This window comes from Somniosus microcephalus, unplaced genomic scaffold (genome assembly GCF_052327205.1).
Source record: "Somniosus microcephalus isolate GS21.2 unplaced genomic scaffold, FLI_Smic_1.0 unresolved_chr4, whole genome shotgun sequence".
NCBI lineage: Eukaryota > Metazoa > Chordata > Chondrichthyes > Squaliformes > Somniosidae > Somniosus > Somniosus microcephalus.
The window spans coordinates 5,885,880-5,910,564 of NW_028225182.1; the positions used below are offsets into that span (position 1 = coordinate 5,885,880).

General features: G+C 46.0%; 2 non-coding genes across 2 annotated transcripts; both read left to right on the forward strand.

The window, feature by feature from the left end:
- The first annotated feature begins 11,978 nt into the window (after nucleotides 1-11,978).
- Nucleotides 11,979-12,050, forward strand: trnae-cuc (transfer RNA glutamic acid (anticodon CUC)). Its single transcript has one exon. It is a non-coding gene; the product is annotated as a tRNA-Glu (tRNA).
- An 888-nt stretch (nucleotides 12,051-12,938) lies between these two features.
- Nucleotides 12,939-13,012, forward strand: trnaf-gaa (transfer RNA phenylalanine (anticodon GAA)). Its single transcript has one exon. It is a non-coding gene; the product is annotated as a tRNA-Phe (tRNA).
- Nucleotides 13,013-24,685: the final 11,673 nt, after the last annotated feature.

Genomic DNA, 24,685 nt, shown 5'->3' on the forward strand with positions numbered 1-24,685 from the left:
ACTCTCTCTCTCTCGGACTCTCTCTCTCACTCTCTCTCTCTCGGACTCTCTCTCTCGGTCTCTCTCTCGGACTCTCTCTCGGACTCTCTCTCGGACTCTCTCTCTCTCGGACTCTCTCTCTCTCGGACTCTCTCTCAGTCTCTCTCTCTCGGACTCTCTCTCTCTCGGACTCTCTCTCTCGGACTCTCTCTCTCTCTCGGACTCTCTCTCTCTCTCGGACTCTCTTTCTCTCTCGGACTCTCTCTCTCTCTCGGACTCTCTCTCTCTCTCGGACTCTCTCTCTCTCTCTCGGACTCTCTCTCTCTCTCTCGGACTCTCTCTCTCTCGGACTCTCTCTCTCTCTCGGACTCTCTCTCTCTCGGACTCTCTCTCTCTCGGACTCTCTCTCTCGGACTCTCTCTCTCTCGGACTCTCTCTCTCTCTCTCGGACTCTCTCTCTCTCGGACTCTCTCTCTCTCGGACTCTCTCTCTCTCGGACTCTCTCTCTCTCTCTCGGACTCTCTCTCTCTCTCTCGGACTCTCTCTCTCTCTCTCGGACTCTCTCTCTCTCGGACTCTCTCTCTCTCGGACTCTCTCTCTCTCGGACTCTCTCTCTCTCTCTCTCTCTCGGACTCTCTCTCTCTCTCTCTCGGACTCTCTCTCTCTCGGACTCTCTCTCTCGGTCTCTCTCTCTCTCGGACTCTCTCGGACTCTCTCTTTCTCGGGCTCTCTCTCTCGGACTCTCTCTCTCTCTCTCGGACTATCTCTCTCTCTCTCGGACTATCTCTCTCTCGCTCGGACTCTCTCTCTCTCTCGGACTCTCTCTCTCTCTCTCGGACTCTCTCTCTCTCTCTCTCGGACTCTCTCTCTCGGACTCTCTCTCTCTCTCTCTCTCTCTCTCTCTCTCAGACTCTCTCGGACTCTCTCAGACTCTCTCTCTCGGACTCTCTCTCGGACTCTCTCTCTCTCTCTCTCGGACTCTCTTTCTCTCTCTCTCGGACTCTCTCTCTCTCTCTCTCGGACTCTCTCTCTCTCTCTCGGACTCTCTCTCTCTCTCTCGGACTCTCTCTCTCTCTCGGACTCTCTCTCGGACTCTCTCTCTCTCTCTCTCTCTCTCTCTCTCTCAGACTCTCTCTCTCTCAGGCTCTCTCTCTCGGACTCTCTCGGACTCTCTCGGACTCTCTCTCGGACTCTCTCTCAGACTCTCTCTCTCTCTCAGACTCTCTCTCTCGGACTCTCTCTCAGACTCTCTCTCTCGGACTCTCTCTCTCTCTCGGACTCTCTCTCTCGGACTCTCTCTCGGACTTTTTCTCTCTCTCGGACTCTCTCTCTCTCTCTCGGACTCTCTCTCTCTCTCGGACTCTCTCTCTCTCTCTCTCTCTCGGACTCTCTCTCTCGGATTCTCTCTCTCTCGGACTCAGTTCAGTTCAGTTCAGTTCAAATGCTTTATTGGCATGAAAGTTTACAGAGAACCATATTGCCAAAGCTTACATAGCAAAAAGGTACAGTTTTCCAACATTCTGTAGGTGTCAATCGATTTGACATTTGTTGGGTATATACAATATTACTTTTAAACAATATTAATTTTAAACAGTCTTTCTACTTCATTTGGTACGTTCAATATTAATTTTAAACAGTCTTACTTTTAAACAGTCCTCAGGTTGTGACATGTTGTTACATATTTAGCCCTCTCTCTCTCGGACTCTCTCTCTCTCACACACTGTCTATCTCAGACTCACTCTCTCTCACACTGTCTCTCTCAGACTCACTCTCTCACATACTCTCTCTCTCTCAGACTCATTCTCTCAAACACTGTCTCTCTCCGACTCACTCTCTCCCACACTGTCTCTCTCAGACTCACTCTCTCACACACTGGCTCTCTCAGACTCACTCTCTCACACACTGTCTCTCTCAGATTCAGTCTCTCACACACTGCCTCTCTCAGACTCACTCTCACACACACTGTCTCTCTCAGACTCACTCTCTCACACACTGTCTCTCTCAGACTCACTCACACACACTGTCTCTCTCAGACTCACTCTCTCACACACTGGCTCTAAGACTCACTCTCACACACACTGTCTCTCTGACTCACTCTCACACACACTGTCTCTCTCAGTCTCACTCTCTCTCACACTGTCTGAGACTCACTCTCTCACACACTGTCTCTCTCAGACTCTCTCTCACACTGTCTCTCTCAGACTCACTCACTCTCACTCTCTCTCAGACTCACTCTCTCACACAATGTCTCTCTCAGTCTCACTCTCTCACACACTGTCTCTCTCAGTCTCACTCTCTCACACACTGTCTCTCTGAGACTCACTCTCTCACACACTGTCTCTGTCAGACTCACTCTCTCACACACAGCCTCTGGGTCTCTCTCTCACACAGTCTCTCTCTCAGACTCACTCTCTCACACACTGTCTCTCTCAGACTCACTCTCACACACTGTCTCTCTCAGACTCACTCTCTCACACACTGTCTCTCTCAGACTCACTCCCTCACACACTGTCTCTCTCAGACTCACTCTCTCACACACTGTCTCTCTCAGACTCACTCTCTCACACACTGTCTCTCTCAGACTCTCTCTCTCACGCACTGTCTCTGTCAGACTTACTCCCTCACACACAGCCTCTGGGTCTCTCTCTCACACACGGTCTCTGTCAGACTCTCACTTCTTAGGCAGTCCCTTGGAACAGAGGATGATTTGCTTCATTACTGATAATTAGTTCTCAAGTGACTGATGAGTCCGATGCAGGACCTACAGTCTCTGTCACAGGTGGGGCAGACAGTGCTTGAAGGGGTGGGTGGGTGTGGTGCCTGGGTTGACGTGCACTCCTTGCACTGTTTGCGCTTGGCTTCCGCTTGCTCCCGTCGAAGAGACTCGAGGTGTTCGGCGCCTTCCCGGATGCTTCTCCTCCACTTTGTGTGGTTTTGGGCCAGGGATTCCCAGGTGTCGGTCGGGATGTTGCACTTTTTCAAGGAGGTTTTTAGGGTGCCCTTGTAGCGTTTCCTCTGCCCACCTGGGGCTCTCATGCCGTGTCGGAGCTCCGAGTAGAGTGCTTGTTTTGGGAGTCTCGTATCGAGCATGCGGACGATGTGGCCCATCCATCGGAGCTGATCGAGCGTGGTCAAAGCTTCAATACTGGGGATGTTGCCTGATCGAGAGCACATACGTTCATGCGCCTATCCTGCCAATGGATTTGCAGGATCTTGCGGAGGCAGCGTTGGAGGTACCTCTCCAGGGCTTTGAGTTGCCTGTTGGACATGGTCCATATCTCTGAAGCATACAGGAGGGCGGGAATCACGACTGCTCTGTAGACCATGAGCTTGGTGCCGGGTTCGATGTCCTGGTCTTCAAACACACTCTTCCTCAGGCGACCGAAAACTGCACCGGCAAACTGAAGGTGGAGTTGGACTTCATCACCTGCCTCTGAGTCTCACTTTCTCTCACACCGTCTCTCAGACTCACTCTCTCACACACTGTCTCTCTCAGACTCACTCTCTCTCACACTGTCTCTCTCAGACTCACTCTCTCTCAGACTCACTCTCTCTCACACTGTCTCTCTCAGACTCACTCTCTCTCAGACTCACTCTCTCACACACCATCTCTCAGACTCACTCTCTCACACACTGTCTCTCTCAGACTCACTCTCTCTCACAGTCTCTCTCAGAAGGTTGTGGTTTCAAGTCCCATTCCAAAGAATTGAGCACATAAAGCTATGCTGACACTCCAGTGCAGTGCTGAGGGAGTTCTGCACTGTCGGAGGTGCAGTCTTTCAGATGAGACGTTAAACCGAGATCCCGTCTACTCTCTCAGGTGGATGTAAATGATCCCATGGCACTATTTCAAGGATGACCAGCGGTCCTGGCCAATATTTATCCCTCAACCAACATAACAGAAACAGATTATCTGCTCATTATCACGTTGCTGTTTGTGGGAGCTTGCTGTGCACTAATTGGCGGCTGCATTTCCCACATTACAACAGCAACTCCACTTCAAAAGTACTTTCTTTGTTATTATAACTAGTGTCAGATATTCCTGTCGCACTTTTGCCCTGAATTACATTGAATTTGCAGCACAGAAACAGGCCATTGGGTCCAACTGGTGTATGGCGGTGTTTGTGATTGACACAAGCCTCCTCCCAGCCCTCTTCACCTCACCTTTCAGCATCTCCTTCTATTCCTTTCACCCTCAGCTGCTGATCAAGCTGCCCCTCAAATGGGCCTGTGCTGTTCGCCTCAACTGCTCCTTGTGGGAGCGAGTTCCACATTCTAACCACTCTCTGGGCAAAGAAATTTCTCCTGAATTCCCGGTGGGATTTATTAATGGCCAGCTTGTATTTATGGAGCCTAGTCCTGGTCTCCCCCCACAAGTGGAAGAATCTCTCCACGTCTACCCTATCAAACCCTTTCATAATCTTATAGAACTCTGAGCTCACCCCTCAGCCCTCTCTTTTCTACAGGCCTGTTCTGCCTTTCCTGATAATTATAACCTCTTAGTTTTGGGATCATCCTTGTAAATCTATTTTACATCTTCTTCAGTGTCTCTCCATCCATTTTATAATATGGAGACCAGAACTGTGAAATTAAAGTTAATTGTGATCTAACCAAGGTTCAATACAAGTTTAACAAACCTTGTCTGCTTTTCAATTCGATCCCTTTAGAAACGAACTCAAGGGCTTGGTTTGTTTTTTTTGGCCTTATTAACCTGGGTCGCTACTTTTAGTGATTTGAGTATCTGTCCCCCAGATCACTTTGATCATCTGCCCCAGTTAGACTATTAATTTCCAAGCAGTCTGTGGCCTCCTTATTCTTCCTTTGAAAATGTAAAATCTCTCGCTTATCTATATTGAAATTAATTTGACAATTACACGTCTATTCTGCAAGTTTATTAATGTTCTCTTGTATTTTCTCGCAGTCTTTCTCAGTATTAACTGAACTCCCCCAATTTGGTGTCATCTGCAAATTTTGAAATTGTATTTCTGTTTCCCGAGTCCAAATCGTTTGTGTAAATTGTGAACAGTGGTCCCAGCACTGATCCTTGTGGAACACCACTTCCCAACATTTTCCAGTCAGGGTAGCTCCCCTTAACCCCGACTCTCTGTTTTCCATTCTGCAGCCAGCTTGCTATCCATTCTGCTACCGGTCCCCTGACTCCACATGCTCTGACCATAGTCATGAGTCTACGATGCGGTACCTTATCGAAGGCCTTTGGAAAATCCAAATCTATTACATCTACTGTATTATCCTTGTCTTCTCTTTGTTATTACTTCACAGAATTGAATAAGGTTAGTCATGCATGACCTTCCCTTTTGAAATCCACCCTGACCATTCTTTATTACATTTTCTGTTTCCACATGTTTTTCTACTGTGGGTACATTGCAGGATATTGTCATACATCCTTATTGGCCGTATGTGGGGGTAACATGGATATTGTTGACATGAATCAACTGAGCGGCCTGCGGTTGGCGCTGTCCAGGGAGAGTGTGAAAACTCGGGCACGGGCCCAACTTGCGCAGGACATACTTAACAGGAACTAGTGAAGGACACAACTGGACCTCCATCTTGTAAAACATTTGATTAAAGCTTTGTTTAATGCTTAGACCAAGTGCCCAGTAGTTTTCTTACGTCAATTATCATATTGCTTTCCCTGTTCTGTGGGGGTATTGTATGATATGGGATATACCTCAATCATCCATTGCCTTTATTACCTCTAGACTTAACGATTCCAATGCTCTCCTGGCCAGCGTCCCACCTCCCCTTCATAAACTTGAGGTCATCCAAAACTCTGCTGCCCATGTCCAAATTGCACCAAGTCCTGTTCACCCATCATCCCTGTGCTCGCTGACCTACATTGACTCCCGGTTAGGCAACGGCTCAGTTTAAAATTCTCATCCTTGTTTTCAAATCCCTCCCGGGCCTCGCCTCTCCCTATCTTTGTAATCTCTTCCAGCCCCACAAAACTCCCTCCGAGGTATCTGTGCTCCTTTAATTCTGGCCTCTTGAGCATCCCTGATTTTAATCACTCCTCCATTAGTGGCCGTACCTTCAGCTGCCTAGGCCCTAAGCTCTGAATTTCCTCTCTAAACCTTTCTACTTCTCTATCCTCCTTTAAACCTTTGAACAACATTTTGACCATTTACCCTAATGTGGCTCGGTGTCAAATTTTGTCTCAAATGCTCCAGTGAATCATCCTGGGACTTTTTACCATTTTTACTACGTTAAAGACGCTATATAAATACAAGTTGTTGTTGTATTGCCCTCATGTCAAAGCTTTGTAGAATATTGTCATATATCCCCATTGCCCTTATTGTGGTATTGGAGGATATTGCCATATATCCCTATTGCCCTTATTCAGGTATTGGAGGATATTGTCATATATCCCTATTGCCCTTATTGAGGTATTGTAGGATATTGTCATATTTCCCTGTTGCCCTTATTGAGGTATTGTAGGATATTGTCATATATCCCCATTGCCCTTATTGAGGTATTGGAGGATATTGTCATATATCCCTATTGCCCTTATTGAGGTATTAGAGGATATTGTCATATATCCCTACTGCCCTTATTGAGGTATTGTAGGATATTGTCATATTTCCCTGTTGCCCTTATTGAGGTATTGTAGGATATTGTCATATATCCCCATTGCCCTTATTGAGGTATTGGAGGATATTGTCATATATCCCTATTGCCCTTATTGAGGTGTTAGAGGATATTGTCATATATCCCTACTGCCCTTATTGAGGTATTGGAGGATATTGTCATATATCCCCATTGCCCTTATTGAGGTATTGGAGGATATTGTCATATATCCCTATTGCCCTTATTGAGGTATTGGAGGATATTGTCACGTATCCCCTATGGCCCATATTGAGGTATTGGAGGATATTGTCATATATCCCTATTGCCTAATTGAGATATTATAGGATATTGTCATATATCCCTATTGCCCTTATTGAGGTATTGTAGGATGTTGTCATATATCCCTATTGCCCTTATTGAGGTATTGGTGGATATTGTCATATATCCCCATTGCCCTTATTGAGGTATTGGTGGATATTGTCATATATCCCTATTGCCCTTATTGAGGTATTGTAGGATATTGTCATATATTCCTATTGCCCTTATTGAGGTATTAGTGGATATTGTCATATATCCCTATTGCCCTTATTGAGGTATTGGAGGATATTGTCATACCTCCACATCAGGGCAATAGGGATATATGAGAAACACAGGACACAGAAACAGGAGGAGGCCCTTCAGCCCATCGAGCCTGTCCCTCCATTCAATGAGATCGTGGCTGATCTGTGTCCTAACTCCATCCACCCGACTTAGCTCCAGATCCCTTAATACTCTTGGCGTTGATAAATCTCTCGACCTCAGATATGAAATTATTATTTGAGCTGACATCGACTGCTTTTTGTGGGAGAGGGTTCCACACTTCTACCACCCTTTGTGTGAAGACCTGTTTCCTAAATTCTCTCCTGAATGGCCTGGCTCTGATTTTAAGGTAATGTCCCCTTGTCCGAGACTCCTCCACCAGTGGAAAAAGGTTTTCTCTATCTATCCGATCAATTCCTTTCAAAATCCTGGAAACCTCAATCAACTCACCCCTTAACCTTCTATATTCCAGGAATAGAAGCCAGGTTTATGTAATCTCTCCTTATAATTTAACCCTTGGGCCCTGGTAACATTCTCCGAGGCCAGGATATCCTTCACAAGGTGCGGTGCCCAGAACTGTACACAGTGCTCCAGATGTGATCTAACCAGGGCTTTGTATAGCTCGAGCAATCCCCCTTGTATTCTGGCCCTCTCGATATAAAGGCTTACATTCCATTGGCTTTGTTGATTATTTTTTGCACCTGATCACTATATTTTAGTGATCTCTTTACACAAACCCCTAAATGTCTTTGGACCTTCACTGCTCCCAGCTTTCCACCATTTAAACAATACTCACATCTGTCTTTCTTTGGTCCAGAATGGATGACCTCACACTTAACTGTGTTGAAATCCAGCTGCCACAGTTTTGCCCACTCAGTTAATCGATCAATGTCTCTTTGTAATTTTATGCTCCCCTCTACACTACTTACTGTGCCACCTATCTTTGTGTCATTGGCAAACCTGGATATATGGCTCCCTATTATGTTATCCCTGTCATTAATAAATATAGTAAATAGTTGAGAACCCAGCACAGATTCTTGTGGACACCACAAGTCACTTCCTTCCAATTTGAGTACATTCCCATTATCCCTACTCTCTGTCTTCTACCACCTGACCAATCTCCTAACGAGCCCAATAATTTGCCTTCAATTCCATGACCTTTAATTTTAGCTAACAGTCTCTTTTACGGAACCTCATTGAATCCATTCTGGAAGTCCATATACAACACATCCACAGACATTCCTCTGTCTACTACTTCAGCTAATTCCTCAAAATTCAATGAGGTTCGTTAGACATGACCTGCCCTCTACACATCCATATTGCCTCTCTCTAATCAGCTCACATTTCTCTCCGTGCTCAGTCACTTTGTCCTTGGCTGTAGGAGATTGTCATATATTCCTATCTCCCGTGTGGATGTATTACAGGATATTGTCAACCATCCTTTATCTCCAATACAAGTTCGAGGTGAAGGGAAACAGTGAAAAAACCTTTGATTATAACTTTATTGAACGAAGTCAATCAGATACTGAAATATAACCCCTTCCATGCAGTGTATATGAGATATCGGTACCAATAAAACTCACACACCCCAGAGATACCGGCTTTGCTCCTCAAAGAGTCGATTTGAAGAGTTTCCCTTTTTTATTACTCTGAGCTTCAGATTGCTGTCTTCTTATATTTTTCATATTGGGACACGTGTGGGAATCCTAAACCATCACTCCCTCCCTGTATGTATCCTGATGATACAGTGGTTCTCATTTGTTCAGGAAGCCTTGGATGTTTGATCGCTTCCAACCTTTATTACAAAGACAACGTTTGTCTCTTCTCCACACGAGCAGTCGAAATTCCTGCTTCACACTCCCCCCTGCTGTGATAAAAGCCTGTCTCTTTCAGTGTGTGTCTTTCTCTCGTGTGTTTTAAACTTGCTCAATCCGGATGGACGACCCGGCATCGAACTCGGCACCAGCTCAGAACACGGCAACGGCACACCCAGCCTCGTCGAACCTGCAAAGTCCTCCTCACCAACATCTGGGCAATTGTGCCAGAATTGGGAGAGCTGTGACACAGACGAGTCAAGCAACAGCCTGACATAGTCATAATCACAGAATCACACCTTTCAGCCAATGCCCCAAACTCCTCCATCACTATCCCTGAGTATGTCCTGTCTCACTGGCAGGACAGACCCACCAGGGGTGGCGGCACTGTGGTACACAGTCAGGATGGAGTGGCCCTGGGAGTCCTCAACATTGACTCCGGACCCCATGAAAGTCTCGTTGCTTCAGGTCACGCATGGGCAAGGAAACCTCCTGCTGATTACCACCTACCGCCCTCCCTCAGCTGATGAATCAGTGCTCCTCCATGTTGAACACCACTTGGAAGAAGCACTGAGAGTAGCAAGGGCACAGAATGTACTCTGGGTGGGGGACTTCAATGTCCATCACCATGAGTGGTTCGGTAGCACCACTACTGACCGAGCTGGCTGAGTCCGGAAAGACATATCAGCCAGTCTGGGCCTGCGGCAGGTGGTGAGAGAACCAACATGAGGGAAAAACCTACTTGACCTCGTCCTTACCAATCTACCTGTCGCAGATGGATCTTTCCATGACAGCATTGGCATCAGTGACCACCGCACAGTCACTGAGGAGACGGAGGCCCGTCTTCACACCGAGAACACCCTCTATCGTGTTGTGTGGCACTACCACCGTGCTAAATGGGACAGATTCAGAACAGATCTAGCAGCTCAAAACTGGGCATCCATGCGGCGCAGTGGGCCATCAGCAACAGCAGAATAGTATTCAACCACAATCTGTAACACCAAGGCCTGGCCTGGTTCAATAAGGAGTGCAGAAAACCATGCCAGGAGTAGCAGCAGGCGTACCAAAAATGAAGTGCTAAAAAGCGGAAGCAGCATGCTATAGACAGGGTGAAGTGATCCCACAATCAACGGATCAGATCAAAGCTCTGCAGTCCTGCCACATTCAGTCGCGAATGATGGTGGACAATTAAACAACTAACGGGAGGAGGAGGCACCATGAATATCCCCATCCTCAATGATGGCGGTGCCCAGTACATGAGCGCAAAAAACAAGGCTGAAGCGTTTACCACCGCGTTTATCACCACCTCACCCCCCCTCTCTCTCCCGCCCCCTCTCTCTCCCTCCCCCTCTCTCTCCCTCTCCCCCCCCCTCTCTCTCCCTCCCCCTCTCTCTCCCTCTCCCCTCTCTCTCCCTCTCCCCTCTCTCTCCCTCCCCCTCTCTCTCTCTCTCTCCCTCCCCTCTCTCTCCCTCCCCTCTCTCTCCCTCCCCCCTCTCTCCCTCCACTCTCTCTCCCTCCCCCTCTCTCTCCCTCCCCTCTCTCTCCCTCCCCTCATCTCATCTCTCCCCTCTCCCACTCCTCTCTCTCCCTCCCCCCCTCTCTCCTCCCCCCTCTCTCTCCTCCCCCCTCTCTCCCTCCCCCTCTCTCTCCCTCCCCCTCTCTCTCTCTCTCTCCCCCCTCTCTCTCTCTCTCTCTCCCCCTCTCTCTCTCTCTCTCCCCCCTCTCTCTCCCTCTCTCGCTCCCTCTCTCTCCCACCCTACGATTCACACTGTTGTCTCCCTATTAATGTGACCAGTTTTAGATGTGGCCGTGTAATAATACCGTGTAATGTCGATGTAATGAGTAGACTCTGAGCACAGAGCTTCCTGTGGGGAATTGGGGGGATGAACACCAGCAGACTCTGCAGGAATTCCCACTGGGAGCACAAATTCATAACATCTACTAGTTTATGTCGATTAGATTTGATTGGCTTTCAGGGAAATAATTTTACATCAATTTAAACATCAGCCCACAGCTGTATGACGGGGTTAATTATGAGGTCATCATCAGCAGTGAGGTCATCAGCTGGCAGGTCAGGTGACCGCTTGAGCCACAAGGCATCACAACCCGACCTGTGACTGGACTCAGAGCCCAAACCCTGTCACAATGGCCTTTTCAAATCAACTTACTGGCTGCTGGAAAACACAGCAGGTAAACGTTGTGTTTGACCGCGAGGAGAGCGAGTGAGAGATTTACAAAACACAATCACATCGTGTGAAGATCAGTGAGTAAAGGCTGAGAGCTCTGTGCTCCAGCAGACCGTGAGTTTATCAATAGGAGATAGGCCAAGAAATTCCTTTCCCCGCGAATGGGTGCGGGGATCGGGATGGGCTCGCAACCCAGGCCCATTCGGAGGACTGCAGGCAGTTATCCAACTTCATGCTGCCGAATCTGCTGAGCGTTTGAACACTGAGCACGGGGGGGCGAATAACGCCAAGGGCGCGGGTTCGATCACCGGACGGGCCATCAGCCTAATTTTACGGTTTTTGCGAAAATATAAAATACAAACTTTATAAGGAAGCCAATGTACACAGAATCTCACGGGGGATTTATTTGGATTAACATCCATTGCACCTTTGCCACGGGGGCTGAGAGACACATCTTTCTGTTTATTTGTCTTTCTGGGTTTGCTGTTGAAAGTTGAACAGGCGGCCTGTTCCCGATAAAGGTCACAGGCAGGTAATAGACAGACAGAGCGGCTCTGACCCCGCGAGATGGGCAAAAGGCTTCAGTTCAGGACAAATGCATCAATGAAATGTTCGCCGGCACCGAGAAAGACAACATCCAGAGAAAAACACAGGAGGAAATCGATTTCAAGTGGATGCCTACCTACAGTTGGTGCCGTGCTTTCGCGAACATGTCTGTTGTGTTCATAAGTAAAAATATAATTTTGTCCGAACAGTTTGCCTGGCGCGAAATGATCTGAATTGCAAAGGAGCAGGCAGGAAAAACTGTGTTGCTGGCAGGAGGCTGGCTGCAGCTTCCCTGGTGGTCTAGTGGTTAGGATTCGGCGCTCTCACCGCCGCGGCCCGGGTTCGATTCCCGGTCAGAGAATAGTGCGTTTTGGGTCTGTTTGAATTGCCACCACACAACGCACCCGTACGGGGCAATGCTCGCCCCTGAATCAACTTTCCCCACCACTGCTGAATATCACTCTTCATACAGCGATACAAAATACACATCCTTGATTTCTGTAAAATGCGTGCTGTTTCAAAGTCAGTAGGAATTGATTTCTGTCAACTTTTACACTGGCTGACTTTAAATGTTGCCAACATTTAACTGCAGCTCACAGTGTCAGGGCAGTCACGGTTTTTATCAGTCTTCCGTGTATCTTCTTGCCCACTGCATCTCCCGAGCAAACTTACCTTATCACTGGCACGGCTATCAATCAATTCATTGCCAGTGTGAAAAATGCAATACTTGAAACTTAGCAACGTGTGCAAAACTGGAATCAGAGAGTCCGTGATAAGTTGAGCATTAAGATGTTCATTAGCCCTTCCTGTATTGCTCAGTAGCCCACTGTGTGAGGAACTAAGAACCACGGGCATTTTCACTTCTGTGTGGGGCTCAGCACCATACCTGCAGCTGAAGATTGAACTTGATTTGGCTCGTGATCAGTGTGGCTCAGTGAGACTTCGGCCCGTCTCTCCCTTCACAACCCATCAATGTGGAGAAAAGAACAGTGAATTTTACACATGTGTTGTGCTCTGTAACTTTATTTGAACATTTCATTGCATTTCACGCTGTGTCCAACACGGTGAGGTCCCCCGTGCTGTGTCAGCTTTGTATCTTTATCAACACTCCAGCTTTACTTTAACACAACCTGAGCTCCGAGATCTGGTCGGGTCACATTGCCCGAAGTGAGGAATGAGGGAGAGGGGCAATTCCACCCGGGGATAGAAAATCCTCCAAAAGAACGACAGAATAGGGATTTGATGTGAAGCCAAAATAGCTCAGTTGGGAGAGCGTTAGACTGAAGATCTAAAGGTCCCTGGTTCGATCCCGGGTTTCTGGCAGATTTTAGTTACTTTCTGTCTCCTTCACGACGAGAGGAGCGAATCAGGAGAGATTTTACGCTCCTGCTGCCGCGTTTCCCAAACGAATGGGAGTGAAACCACATCGGACATGCTGGATCCGGCTCCAACCGTCCGCTGCAGGTTCGAATCCAGTCGGGGTGCCGCCGCCTCCTTTTAGACTGGGACAGTGTTTGAGGGAGGGGCTGTGGTGCGATAATAAATTTTAGATGAGGTTTGTTCGACCATAGAGCTTTCTTTCTGTTACTTTCGATTAACACACTGCCCAGTTGTATAAAGGAACAGTTAACAATGTTTAAGCGATGTGGTGTGTTCAATGTTTGTGCCGTAACTCGGTCACCCAGTGTGAGCTTGAAAGACAATCTCCCAGCCTGGGTTCGAGCCTGGCCAACGGGAGCATTGTGGCCGGTTAGCTCAGTTGGTGAGAGCGTGGTGCTAATAACGCCAAGTTAGCGCGTTCGATCCCCGTACGGGCCATCGGAACATTTTTATAATTTTACGCTTTTCCCGCACATTTAAAATACAAACGTTATAAGGACGCCAATGCACACAGAATCTCCCGGGGGATTTAATTGGATTAACATCCATTGCACCTTTGCCACCGGGGCTGAGAGACACATCTTTCTGTTTATTTGTCTTTCTGGGTTTGCTGTTGAAAGTTGAACAGGCGGCCTGTTCCCGATAATGGTCACAAGCAGGTAAGAGACAGACAGAGCAGCTCTGACCCCGCGAGATGGGCAAAAGGCTTCAGTTCAGGACAAATGCATCAATGAATTGTTCGCCCAGCACCGAGAGAGACAACATCCAGAGAAAAACACAGGAGGAAATCGATCAATCTAAAACGTTATCAATAATTCCCATACTTGATGTCTGTCTATTCAATCGCTAATCCTTCAGTGCCAGAAAATAACTCCTGATTAAATCGTTCAGTTCGAGAATGGCAGCGGAAAGTAACTCGAATGAATTGAAAACTGTCGAATCCCGGGATTGAATCAGGGACCATTATTAAATCTGTGGAGAGAAAAACAGAGTTAACGTTTCAGGTCGATGACCGTTCGTCTGACGGTAACTCTGTTTCTCTCTCTACAGATGCTGCCTGACCTGCTGAGTATTTCCAGCAGTTTCTGTTTTTATTTCAAATTTCCAGCGTCCGCAGTATTTTGCTTTTGTACTTTTATAAATCTTCAAGTCGCTCCACCCCACTGAGCTATTGTGGCTACGGAGCAACCTACAGTGCGTCATCCTCTCGGAGGGAAAGGGAAGGGTTTGTGTCCTGAACCCGCTGCGTTTACATCAAGCATCTAATTCACCTGCAGGCTGGTGGAGCAGAGGAAGCTGAAGGGAAAGAAGTGATAGGAGCAGAAGGAGAAGACATTGGAAACTGGCAGAATCTTGTGTCTGACTGTTGTTTCAAATGATGCAGGGCAGCCCTGCCTGGATTTGCAGTTTTCCCAGGAGCTGCATTGTTCGGTGTGTGCATTTTAGACATGGAAACATATACATCAGGAGCTTGTGGTAATAGATCACCTCACTGCATTTCAGGTAGATGCCTACCCGCACTTGGTGCTGTGGTTGCGCGAACATGTCTTTTGTGTTCTCACCTGAAATGTCATTTTGTAGACACGGTTTGCCTGGCGTGATATATTTAAAAAGTGGACTTAGACTGAAATGGACGGGGTTGCTGCGGTGGGTGAAATATGGTGACGATCTATTGTTATTATCCAAGGCAACGCTGCAGGATCCTTTAACGAGCTCCCATGGATCCACTGAAACCAGCCGAATGTGCAGCTTTGAGAGTGGCTTTCTGCACCGTCAGGGCAGGAAACGGGAGTGAGGGCGGGACACTGTCGGCATCTGTGCTGAGTGTGAGTCTGTGCAGCATTGTACAGAGAAAATATACGGGTTCTGCGAGATTTTTCACTTTATTGAAATTTAACCACAAGATCAGTTGTTCCTTTTTTATATATTAATTCAATTTTAATGGGGAACGTTTTCAAAATGTTTCCTTCCGGTTACAAACCGGGTAATTTTCCCGTGTTATGCGACCGTGCTAACCATTACACTACGGAAACTCTGCCATTGGTTGGGCCAAGAACATCACAGAAGAGAACTGCGATCTGCAAACGCAGGTCCGGGATTAACTTTTGCATTAATACACTTTATTATCTGAATTTGACAAAGCTCAATAAACTCTTTAAAAAGGTGAACAATTCTTCTAATTGACGAATCAACTTTCTGTTTCAGACTGAAGGAAATCCTAACATGGTCACCGAGTGACAGGCAAAACTTTCATAAGTGTTTTGTCTTTTGCTTGTGATGAATTTTCACCAGTTCTCATTTTACAGACGGTATTTGAGGAGTTGGTTAAAACTGTTCAGTGTTTATCACACCGGGAATCTGGTGCAGCCGTTGTTCAGTTTAACAGGGACCGACAATTGTCGCCGCTTTTACACAGGGGAAGAAACTCGCCCCTGGAGGTTCACCTGGAGCAAGTTCCAAAATCATTCATCCCGCCCTGGAGCGGAACCGGGGGCATTTCGTGTGTAAGTCGAGCGTGATAATTGCTACAGTCCCGAAAGCTCTGCTCAGTTTGTCAGCTGCCTGTCAGAAGGATGTGTTAAGGGAGAAGGTGACCCGCTGACTCACCTCTCTCTGCACTGATTGAGATTGTGTCGCTTCTCCGTCAAACAACATCACTTCTGTCCCACACTGAAAGCTCTCAATCCTTCTCCTCCGCTCGCTTTCTATTCAAGTAATTGGACAATGAATCAGTAATAAGGTTCCCTCGGGCTTTTGCTGGTGGATTTACTGATAAACCGGGGAATTGAGAGGAAACTGGAGCACAGGCAGGGTCCTTGCGACAGACCAGTCCGGCTAGCCCAGTCGGTGGAGTGTCGGATACTTCATCCCCACGGTGGGGAGTTTGCGCTTAAAATTTTTGGGCTGATTTTAAAGGCGATTCCCAGCTCGGTCAATGAGTGTTTCATATTAATGCGGTTCAACAAAATAAGAAAATCTCTCCTTGATTCCGGAATCTTGTCTCTCTTCAGCCGCTCGCTGCTAAAGATTGAACTGACTTTAATTTCACCTTGGCTCGGGGTCAGTGCGGCTCAGTGGGACTTCGGCCCATCTCTCCCTTCACAACCCATCAGGGCCGAGAAAACAACGGGGAATTTTACACACGTGTTGTGTTCTGTAACTTTTTATAAACACTTCAGTGTATTTCACTTTGTGTCCAAGATTGTGAGGTCTTCCCTGGTGTGTCAGCTTCCGGTGTTTATAAACACTTCAGATTTCCTGATAATGTTGTTGAATAGCATTTTTTGAAAGAGTCATTGACCGAGAGGTGACGGGGGATTTAGAGCTGGGGATCGCCTGTAAACCAGCCCAATAATTTGAAACACAAACCGCCCCTGAGATTAAGAGTCTCAGGCTCTACCGACTGAGCTAGCCGGGCCGGTCTGACCCCGCGCACTGCTTGTGTTACAAACCATGAACCAGTTTCCCCTCAATTCCCAGCTTTACCAGTAAATCGGCCAACAAAAGCCCGAGAGAACCTTATTACTGATACTTTATCCAATCACTTTAATATGTGTTTTCTGGTTAGCAACACTTCTGCCGCCGGAAAATGTTCTCCTTGTTTACTTTATTAAAACTCTTCATGACATTGAACACGTCGACAAAATCTCCCCTTATCTTCTCTGCTCTGAGGAGAACAACCTCTTCTTCTCCACTACTCCACGGAACTGAAGTCCCGCATCCATCCTAAAGCGCAGTGCCCGAATTACACACAATACTCCAAAGGTTTGAAATAACTTCGTTCCTTTTGCCCTCTATGCCTCTGTCTGTAAAGCCCAGGATTCCGTTTGTTATTCTAACACAGGACAAAATGCTGCGGATGCTGGAAGTTTGAAATAAAAACAGAATTCGCTGGAAATACTCAGCAGCTGTGAATGGTAGGCGAGTTGGAAAAAAGCGAATTGGCCTCAAAAATGCTGTATAAGGGTTTCATGCTGCAATGGGGAGCATTCTGGACTTTGAATCCAGCGATCTGAGTCTCGGTGGAACCAGGTTTCTTCTTGTCCCAGCTGGGGACAAATAAAACACATTTTGATCGCAACTGTGTGATTGGCTGCTCAGCAGTGGCAAAGTGTAGACGCTGAAGGTGTGGATGAGAAAAGGCCGGGCCAAAATGGAATGGTGGAGTTAAAATTGTCCAGTTCTTCCAATATTGCTGCTGGACGGGGTTTGCAAGTAGCCTTGAGAGGGCAGTGATGTATCGCCATTGCAGTGCTGGTCCCCGACACATACTCCGTTCCCGAGCCACCGACTTCATCCCAATCCCTGGCCACTGAGACTGAACCAGACAGCTTGCAACCTTGGTATTTGTCCCCGAGATGAGCTTCTGCCCAAGACGGTCTACTTCCACCTCCGTATCATCGCCCGACTCTGCCTCAGCTGATCTGCTGCTGAAACCCTCATCCTTGCCTTTGTCACCTCCAGACTTGACGATTCTAATGTACTCCTGGAAGGCCTCCCATCACCCTCCCTCCATAAACTTCAGCTCATCCAATCCTCTGCTGCCCGTATCCTAACTCGCACCATGTCCCGTTCACCCATCACCCCGGGTCTCACTCACCTACATTGGCTCCCTTCAGGCGACAGTTCAGTTTTCAAATTCTCGTCCTTGTTTTCAAATCCCTCCATGGACTCGCCTCCCCCTATCTCTGTAACCTTCTCCAGCCCTACACCCTCTGAGATCTCTGCACTCCTCCAATTCTGGGCTCTTACACATCCCCGATTTTAATCCTTCCACCATCTGCCGTGGTGGGATTGTAAGCTCAGGTCTCCAGATCATCATGAAGTCTGCGGCTGAGGAACAGTTTGTGGCGGGACCAGCACTGCAATGGCGATTCATCGCTGCCCCCTCAAGGCAAACCTCTCCAGCAGCAAGCACTGGACAATTTTCTCCCCACCATTCCACTGTTCCTCTGGAATACTGGTCGATTAACAAACTCACTGTGCCGCCCCACCTCATAAATAATTGATTGAAGATTCGTTAATGAGCAGCGCAGTCTGAACCAGGATCTGTTAGAACAGTGAATTCAATGTCAAATCAGGCACAGAAAGCGAAATAAATAGAGCGAAATAAAGGTTGGATTTAGAGAGAGAGAAGAAAAATAGAAAAATGTAAAAACATTTTTATTATATAAAAAATATTCAACAACAATTTATATCTGAAGGAATGAGATTCCACACTTATAAAATATATTTTCAGTGCCAGAGAGGTTATTTGGCAGTAATTAAGACTGTTAAAAAGGGGAATTAGACTGAACTGGTCGGAGTTGCGGCGGTGTGTGAAATATGGTAATGACCTATCATTATTAGCAGAGGCGACTCTGCAGGATTATATTAAGATCTCCTGCGGATGCACTGAAACCAGTCGAATGTGCAGCTTTGAGAGGGGCTTTCTGCACCATCAGGGCAGGAAACGGGAGTGAGGGAGGGACACTGTCGGTATCTGTGCTAAATTTGAGACTGTGAAGAATGGTGTGGGCTCAGATAATATACGGGCTCTATGAGATATTTTATTTTATTGATATTTAATTACAATATGAATTTTTCCAATTTCATATTTATTCAATTGAAATGGGGAAGGTTTCTTTCCAGTTTTGAACCGGGGACCATTTATCGAACATAATGCTTGCGCCCGGGATTGAATCGGGGAGTTTGCACTTGTGAGGTGAACGTGATAACCACTACAATATGGAAACCTCTGTTTAGCTAAATATCCAGAAAGAACTGTTCAGCGAGAAGGTGAAATGCTGGATCCCAGATTCTGGATTCATTACCTTTCAGTAACATTTTTCTGGCCAAAACTGCACAAGTCAAGAATGTTCCTTTCAAAGTCATTAAACTCTCGAATTTCCGCGTCGCCCCCGAATCCTCTGAATCAGATGCCTCCAGTTTTTCCACTCAATCAATGTCCCTTTGCAATTCCCTGTTCCCATCCACACTAATTATTGTGCCACTGTTGATCAGTGATAATTGATAGTCAAAGTGATCAGGCCATGCTTGCTCAGTCGGTAGCAGGCTCCTGGGTTCGTGCCCACGTTGGTTGAAGGTTTTTGTTAAACTTTTTCTTTGTTGCTTTTACGGTAAAGCCTCATGAATTAACCGACAATTTTCTTTGTCACAATGAAAGAAATACTAACTGAGGGAGAGTCAACAGTTCAATAATTTGTACTGTTACCCATATCTCATTTTACACACTGTACTTTAGGAGTCTGGTTTAAAATGATCATTGCTGATGACACCAGGAATCTGGGGAACTTTGGTCAAATTGAACAGGACCAGTTATTTCTACCATGCGCACAAAATAGAAGCAGTTCTGAATTTAAAATCCCATGGTGCTGACATTCAGATTAAACGCAGTCAGCGTTGAAGTAAAGTGAAAGAATTTTACAGTGAAAAGATTTGTCAGTAAGTATTTGTGCCTTTAATTAAAGTTTGTGGCTTCTGATTCCCGCTCATGTCTCTTCTTCCTCTGTTGAATAAAAAACAAGGGATTTGACATTTGACGACACTGCGCCTGGTATCTGTGAGCTCATCCTTTATATTGAGCGGTTTTTCACTCTTTGATCGGCGTCAGCTTTAGCTCAGCGGTTACTTCGCAGCACCAACTTAATTCTAAGTTCGAGCCCTGTTTCACCGCGGGCGCTGCCTGGCGTTTTTTTGTCATTTTCAATCTCCTTATTTTACACCGAAACAAATTGCAGCCGTGATTTTAATTTAGCAGAGTGATATTTTTCGAGGGCACCTTTATATGATTCAATAAGCTATTCTGATCCGTAAGTGTGACCGCGTTCGATTCCCGGTTAGGGAAGTAACTTTGACATCACAGGTTTTAATTAATTAAAGCGAAGAAATTTGAGTAAATAAATAACATGCAACTAATGTGAAAAAATAAGAAATGTTTTAATCGCCATTAATTAACCGACAGCCTTCTTTTGCAGAATGAAAAATATTATAATATGGTGACTGAGTGTCAGTCGAAACTTCAGTCATTTATTTTGCTCTTTGCATGTGCTGAACTGTTAACCCATATCTCATTTTACACATTGTAATTTAGGAGAATAGTTTAAAATGTTCATTGCTTGTGAGAGCAGGGATCTGGGGAAACTTTTGTTAAATTAATCAGGACCGTTTTCTTCACAGAAAAAATATTCTCTGACATAGTTTTTTCAGACCAAACACTGACTGATCTTCCTTAGACCCAAAGTGAATGATCTGACACGTGCCCACATTGAACTGCATTAATCACAGTTCAGGGGAGATTTAATAGAGTTGTTCAAAATTATGGGGGAAACAGTTTCCACTGGCAGGAGGGTCAGCGGGGCTATGGGGGCAGAGCAGCGGAGTGGGACTAATTGGATAGCACTTTCAAAGATGCTCCATCAATTGTTCATTTTAATCTGCGATTGATAGATTTTTGTTAACCAAAGGTAATAAGGGATGATTCAAGTCAGTGAGACTCTTTATAATTGTTTCAATCATCATTAATCAACCCACAACATTGTGTTGCTCACTACAGGAATTGCTAACAGGTTTACTGGGTGACAGACAAACTGTAATAACTTAATATAGAATCATAGAATCAGACAGCACAGAAGGAGGCCATTCGGCTCATAGTGCCTGTGCCAGCTCTTTGAAAGAGCAATCCAATTATTCCCACTCCCCTGCTCTTTTCCCAAAGCCCTGCAAGTGTTTCTTTTTCAATTATTTCCCCTTTGAAAGTTAACATTGAATCTGTTTCCACCACCATGTCAGGCAGAAAAATATTGACATTAAAGTTATCCAAGTCCCATTTCACACAGTGATTTCCATGCTTTGCATGTCATGAACTTTTATCACTTCTGATTTTACACACTCTAATTTAGAAGTTTGCTTAAAAATGTTCGGTGCTTGTGACATCAGCCATTGTTAGATTTAAATGGATTTCAGCCGCTTTCCTTGGAAATCTCTGCCCCAAACTGCTGCTGATGCTCATTCGTTGAGTATATTCAAGGCAGAGATCGATAGATTTTTGGACTGTAGTGGAATCAATGGATATGTGGATAGGCAGGAAAGTGGAGTTAAGGTCGATGATCAGCCATTATCTGATTGAATGGCGCAGCAGGCTCGGGAGCCATAGGGCCTACTCCTGCTCCTAATTCTTTCATTCTTATTTTCTTATGTCCTTTCACAGGAGAGCAAACTCGCCCCTGGACATGCATGAGGAGCAAGATCCATCAAAATGATTCCGCGTATGTGATAGCTCCTACACTGCGGAAACGTCTCCACATTCAATACCGGGTCAGATGGGAATGCTCAGCGAGCAGGTGAACCGCTGAATCCCACTTTTGAGGGATGTCCCAAAGCGCTTCACAGTGGCGTCAAAAGAAATGAGTTGCACTTAGTAATTAAATATGCAGAATGTCAGAAGTGGGATTTGCACACACGCCTACCAGAAGAGACTGCGACCTAAACGCAGACGCCTTAGACCGCTCCTCAATGCTAGAAAACTCACTTGCTCACTTCTGCATTTAAAATGTTTCAGTCCTGGTGCTTGTTCAATGTTTCTCGAAGGCTCAGTGACTGTGTTATCATCTCCCCTGGGGATTTCCTGAGCCTGTGCTCGGTGTATGGGGAGGTTTGGCCCGGGTCACTGGGGTGGACAATAACAATCTGAGCTCTGGAGCTGGGGAAGAGCGAATAATTAATGGGTTTGTTTCCGTGTCTGAAATGTGGCTTAGATCTGTTGGTGTTAACCGAGGCCGGGGCTGCGAGATATTGCATTTTGTTCACTTTAAATCAGAGGAATATCCGCAGTCAGGAGCTGAAAAGGACCAAGAACTGAAAAAACACAAGAAAAAAGAGAAGAAATGTCAGCAATTGTGATAAACGCTCCAAAGTGTTTTCTGGTAGTTTAGTGGTTTAATTGCTTTAAACACCATTTATTAACTGATAGCGTTGATTTTGCAGAATGAAAGAAATGCTCACACTGAGGGACAGTCGAATCTTCAATAACTAAACTTTAATAATTTGTGAAACTTTATTCATTGATGAAGTTTTATCACCTATCTGATTTTACACAATGTGTATCAATTAATTTCACATAAATAATAGTCTCGAGCATAATGCGCCCGCTCGGGCTCGAAGCGGGGATCTTTCACATGTTAAGCGAACGTGATAACCGCTAACCTACAACAACTGATACGCAACTGCTCCAGAAAGATCTGTTCAGCGAGAAGGTGAAATGCTGAATCCCAGATTCTGGTTTAATTTCCCATCACTAACATTTCTCTGAACAAAACTGCACAAGTCAAAAATGTTCCTTTCAAACTCATTAAAGTCCCTAAATTCCTTCTCCCGAATCTTTTGAATCAGATGCCTCTGATTTTACCCACACAATCTATGTCCCTTTGCAATTTCCTGCTCCCATCCGCACTACTTACTCTGCCACTATATTAGTGTCGTTAACCTTGGTAATATATGCATATAGAAGACTTTTGGATTACCTTTTATGTTCGTTGTCATTCTATTCTCATACCCTGTCTTTTCCCTCTTATTTTCCTATTCACTTCTCCTCTGAACTTTCTATATTTAGCCTGATTCTCAGATATATTAGGGAAGTTGAAGCCCCCATTATCACTACTCTATAGTTCATAGTCATAGAGTCAAAACGGCACAGAAGGAGGACATTCGTTCCATCAATTCTGTCCTGGCTCTCAGTGGAGCAATCCAGTCAGTCCCATTCCTGCATTCGATCCCCGTACCCCGGTACGTTTATTTCTCTCAAGTGCCTATCCAGTCTCCACTTGAAAACATTGAGTGTCTCCGTTTCCACCAGTTCCGTCGGCAGCGAATGCCAGGTCCTCACCAGTCACTGCATAAAAAAGGTTTACCTAACGTCCCCCCTGTATCTCTTGCCCAATACCTTAAATCTGTGTCCCCGAGTCCATTAACATGAACTAGTGGGAACAGCCTTTCCCCATCTAACCTATCCAAGCTCATCATAATCTTGTACACCTCTATCAAATCACCCCATAACCGCCTTTGTCTTTAAATACTCCTGTGCAGCGCCTTGGGAGGATTTACTACGTGAAAGGTGCTATATAAATACACGTTTTTGTTGTTATAATGAAAACAAATGCAGCTTCTCCAACCTGTCCTTGTAGCTAAGATCCCCCATCACCGTGACCATTCTGGTAAATCTCCTCTGCTCCCTCTCAAGGGTCTTCACATCCTTCCTTAAGTGTGGTGACCAGATCTGGATGCAGTACTCCAGTTGTAGCCTAACCAGTGCTTTATAAAGGTTCCACATAACTTCGCTACCTTTGTACTCATTACCTCTATTTATGAAGCCCAAGATCCCATATGTTTTTTTAACCACTCTCTCCATATGTCCTGCCACCTTCAACGACCTATGCTCATTAACTCCCAGGCTCCTCTGTCCCTGCACACTCTTAAAACTGTGCCATGAAGTGTATATTGCCTCTCACTGTTCCTTCTGCCAAAATACATCACCTCACACTTCTCTGTATTAAATTCCATCTGCCACTTGTCTGCCCATTCTGCTAGGCTTTCTATTTCTTGCTGCAGTCGATTGGTATCATCCTCACTGTTTGCTACACACCCACGTTTGGTGTCGTCGGCAAATTTAGGAATTCTACTCTTTATTCCAATATCCAGATCATTTACAAATATCACAAAAGTAATGGCCCCAGCACTGACCCTTGGGGAACCTCCTCCAGTGTGAAAAAACAGCTATTTACCACAACTTGCTGTTTTCTGTCCTTAAGCCAGTTCCTTATCCAAGCTGCCACTGACCACCTATTCCATGAACATCAATTTTGTTAACCAGCCTTCTATGTGGTACTTTGTCAAACACCTTCCTAAAATCCCTGTGGACAACATCCATTGCATTCCCTTCTGTGCAGTCTTCAGGGAACATCCCCATTTCTGTCCTTATTTTGGATGGAAGGTCATTGATGAAGCAGTTGAAGGTGGTTGGGCCTAGCACACTGCATTCATTTCTTTTTTAAGCATTTATGGGATCTGGTCGTCGCTGGCAAGGCCAGCATTTATTGCTCATCCCTAGTTGCCCTTGAGAAGGTGGTGGGGAGCCGCATACTTGAAACGCTGCAGTCCCTATGGTAATAGTGCTCCCACAGTGCTGTTCGGCAGGGAGTTCTAGGTTTTTCACCCAGTGACGATGAAAGATCGATGATATACTTCTACATTAGGAAGGTTTGTGACTTGGAGGGGAACTTAGAAGTGGTGGTGTTCTCATGTGCCTGCTGCCCTTGTCATTCTAGGTGGAAGAGATCGCGGGTTTGGGAGGTGCTGCCGAAGAAGCATTTGCGAGTTGCTGCAATATATCTTGTAGATGGTACACACTGCAGCCACGGTACACCAGTGGTGGTGGGAGTGAATGTTTAAGGTGGTGGATGGGGTGCCAATCAAGCGGGCTGCTTTGTACTGGCTGGTGTCGAGCATCTTGAGTGCTGTTGGAGCTGCACTCATCCAAGCAATTGGAGATTATTCCATCACATTCCTTACTTGCGCCTTGTACATGGTGGAAAGGCTTTGAGCAGTCAGGAGGTGATTAAC